This window comes from Grammomys surdaster, unplaced genomic scaffold (genome assembly GCF_004785775.1).
Source record: "Grammomys surdaster isolate TR1022 unplaced genomic scaffold, NIH_TR_1.0 129, whole genome shotgun sequence".
In the NCBI taxonomy this organism is placed as follows: domain Eukaryota; kingdom Metazoa; phylum Chordata; class Mammalia; order Rodentia; family Muridae; genus Grammomys; species Grammomys surdaster.
The window spans coordinates 18,957,405-18,961,750 of NW_021604587.1; positions in this window are offsets into that span (position 1 = coordinate 18,957,405).

The following is a 4,346-nucleotide window of genomic DNA, read 5'->3' on the forward strand; positions in this document are numbered from 1 at the left end:
TATCCCGTGGCCTGCTGGGAAATGTAGTTCCTCTTGTTCGGCCCGTCCCACCCTCGTCCTTCCATTTGTCAGGGTCGACTGGAAACTTAAACCATGGCATGATTGGACCGGTTAAAACTACACACAGACACGCCTTTAATCCCAGCAATAGGGAGGCAGGGGGATCTCTGTGAGTTCGAGGCCAGCTTGGTCTAAAAAGCGAGTTCCAAGCATCCAGAACAATTAAACAGAGCCTGAGGTCTTTTTCGGTAATAACATTCTTATAATTGATTTTGTCTAATATTAATATGGCCATTTAAGCTTTCTCAGAGTTACTGTTTACACGATGTGTCTTTTTACATCCTTATACTCTCAATTTATTTATGGTTTTTAATCTAAAATGTGCCTCCTATAAATATTATATAGTTGAGTCTTTGTCTTTTTTTCTTTATAATCCATTTTGCTAATCTTTGCCTTTTGATTGGGTGTGTTTGATATATTTGTATTTAGTGAAATTACTGATATAATAGGATTTACCTGCCACTTTGTTCTTGGCATTTGACCTATCTCCTTCATCAGGAACGCCTATTGTTCTTATGTTGATATGCTTAATGGCATCTGGTAGGTCTCTGAAAAACTGTTTATTCTTTTTTCCTTTCTATATGATATATGTCTCTATTTCCAACTCTTTCCCACATTACAGACTATATCTTTTTTTTTTCTTTGCATGAGCCACAATTAGTATAAAAAAATCAGGATCTCTTAATGTAATTGAGCATCTTTGGAAACTAAATACTGTAGATTCCCTCACTGTTTCTCTCCGTTCCTCCCTCTTCCAATTCTCTTTGTAGACAAGGTCTTCTATGGACCTCAGGCTGACTTTTTTAAAAGTCTTTTTAAAAAAAGTTTTGTGGCCGGGCGGTGGTGGCACATGCCTTTAATCCCAGCACTTGGGAGGCAGAGGCAGATGGATTTCTGAGTTTGAGACCAGCCTGGTCTACAGAGTGAGTTCCAGGACAGCCAGGGCTACACAGAGAAACGCTGTCTCGAAAAACCAAAAAAAAAAAAAAAAAGTTTTGTGTGTTTGTGAGTGTAGGTACATGCGAGTGGCCGTAGAAGCCTGTATGAAGGGAAGACAGTGGACTCGGCTCTCCCCTGCCACCTGATGAGACTCAGGGCTCAGACTCCTCTATCAGCAAGATTGCATGCAAGCACCTTGGCCTTCGGGCTCATCACTTCAAGGCCCAGCCTTGAAGTCTTGATCTTCTTGCTTCAATCCCCCAGAACTATAAGTACACATTCTGTTTCTCTTGTCTTTACTGTACAATTCTTTCTTAGCTGTTGGTGTCTCTTAGCTTTGCTTCTGAGTCTATTCCTTTCTGAGAGTTTGTTGAGCTTTTAGATGCTTTTGGTGTGTTTTCATGTTGTATGTACAGGTGTGAGCAGGAACATGTATTTGTTTCTCCTATGTGTGGAGGCCAGGGGACTGAAGGCCGTCTTTGAGACAGGGCCTCTCCATGGCCTTGAACTCACTGAGTAAGTCAGGCTGGCCAGTGAGCCCCAGGGAGCTGCCTGTCTCTAGCATCCCAGAGCTAGGGTTAAAGCTGTGTGCTACCAGGCCTGACCCCCCACCCCCACTTCCCTCCCTTTTTTAAGTGAAGTTTGGGTATTAAACAGGTTCCCATGCTTCAGGGAATGCAGTTTACCAACTGAGTTATCTTCCAGCCTCTTAGGTACATTTTAACGGTGTTTGTTCATTTTTATAAAGCAAGGTAGATCTTGGTCACTATTTTTAAAGAAAATCTCTTATTTTCTACTTATGTATATGTGTGAGTGCCTGAAGAGGCCAGGTCTTGGATTTCTTGGAGCTAGAGTTACAGACATTTTTAAGTTACCCACCATAGGTGCTGGGATCTGAACTCCTGACATCAGGATTGAATAGCAAGCACTTCTAACACCCATCTCTCCAGTGCCTCGGTCACTGTTTCTCCCAATATGTTCCCATCCCTTTGCCTCTCCTCTCCCTTCAACTGTTCCTGCTATGTGCGTGACGGTGTGCTTCATGGTCTATGAAACACTGCTCGTTTCTTTTTAAAATATTCTGTTCTTCGTCAGACGGTAAAATCTTACTTGACTTCACATTTGACGATTCCTTTTAGCCGGGTCAAACATGCCCAATCACTTCTAGTGGATTTTTCACTGTGCTAAGTGAATTTTTCACCTCCAGTGTTTCTACTTGCTTTTACTCAAAACTTGGTCCTGTCTTCTGACTGATATTCTCTCTGGTCTCACAGGAGCAGCCTCCTTCAGTTCTCGTCACACACTTGAAATAGCCAAATTCAAGTGTTTGCTTAGAAGGTCCAACACCCGGGACTCTTCAGGGATAGGGTCCAATCTCTACCCATCTGCCATGTGGGTCCTTATCTCTCCTCTTGTCATACCCCACAATTAGAATAAAACATTAGGACATCTTAATTAATTTTGGAAACTAGAGACTCTGTTCTCTCTAGGATTTGTTGGTGATCAGCCTGAATAATCACTATGAAGCCAATGTTCTTGGTTATGTGTGTTCCTGCCATTAGCTAAATGCTCAACTAATGATTGAGCCAAGATTTCCTTAAATATCTATACTCAAACTTTTGCTGAAGGCTCTGTTCCTGCTTGGTGATGGTGACTTCAAAACCTGTGCAGCCTTTTATGATTCTGCCTTGATATTCACTTTCTATTGTATAGAGCCTGAATATCAGCAATAAAAACAGGGACTTTAGAGGGGTTCCCTGGTCATAATCACAGCCCTATGTGTTGTGACTTTCTGTGGTCTCATGAATATGAGTCTTTCAAAGCCTTCTGTGACAGCCTGCCTGTTTTCATTTTTCAGTTTGTTTGTTCCAAGAGGTATTGTGACCTTAGGAAGCCGAGATGTAAAATAATTGTTGCTATCACTTTTGACAAGAACATTGGGAGAAAATGTGTACACTGGGCAAGCTCTGTGTCATAGCAAATTAAAATAATCCCAAGAAGCAGAGGCTTAATAGAACTACCAGGAAGTCTAATCAGCCATATGTGGTGGCACATGCCTTTAGTTGTAGGATCTGAAAGGCAGAGACAGGTGGATTTCTGTGAGTTCAAGGCCAGCCTAGTCTACATAGTGAGTTCCAGGAAGCCAGTACTGTATAAAGAGACACCTGCCAAAAACCAAAACAAAACCAACCAACCAACCAACCAAACAAACAAACAAAAAACCAGAAAGTCAAATGATAGCAATACACAGACATGAAATGCCCATAGCAAAAATGGAGTGTTGAGCAGACAGGCTGCCAGGCAGGTAGCTACTTAAGCAGCCCCCAGAGGGGTAGTGTTCAATGACACTGGAGGACTTCTCTCAGGCTGGGTCCATGTATCACCAGAAGCTCTTTTTTTCTTCATGAAGTTGCAGTTCATGCAAGGTATAGCAGGACACACCTGTAACCCTAGGCCTGCTCTTCTTTCTCTGAAGGGCAGACGTAGAACCCCTGAAAATCCTGTGTCATGAAACCACTAAGAACACCAAGAACATGGTCTAGATGCTAAGTCTATGCTTGCAGCAACCCAGAACACAGTCACATCCCAGTAACAATGGTGAGCTTCCTGATGTTTTAACTTGTCCTGCTTCCGTCCCTGCCTTCCCAGCTTTAAAGTAGTCCTAGAAACCAACAGCCAAAAATCCATGGTGAAGTCCAGCAGCCCCATAGCTATTTTGAGTCACAGAAATGGGGTACAGGTAGCCCCTGAAGGCAGGCTAGCTGTACAGAGGCATTCAAAGCAAACAACCTCATAGCCCAAGAAATGACTAGTTACCTTGTGGGGTTGTTTGTAGTGTCTGGACATCCTCCAGAGATTTACAGGTATCTCAACACTCAGCCTGAGTCTGATGATTAGCAAGGAGTTCTCAGCAAATAGCTTCATCTCTACCCTATGCTGGAAACACACATGGCTTTCCTTCATGACTATTGGTCCACTTGATCATTGTGCCATGATTCAGATCAGGGCACAAGTCATGGAGAAGGGATAGACCAGAGTCTGCAGCTGAAATTGCCATCTGCTGACTTCTGCAATATATAACATTTGGTTAGGGAACTACAGTCGTGTCTGACTGTATGTGTGGCTCTGGATGGTATGTGAGCTTAGAATCATGTCCATCCATTTTCAGAGTTCAGGGAGTAATAAGGGATATGCAATAGAGATCCTAGATGGCTCACAAGAGGCAACAATATTTGCTGTCTTGCTGTTTCTAGAGAAACCCTGCCTTCCTCTGGTTACCTATCATAGACTGAAATAACCAGTGATAGCCAAAGGCTAGTCAACCCCCACAGTGAGATGACTGAACC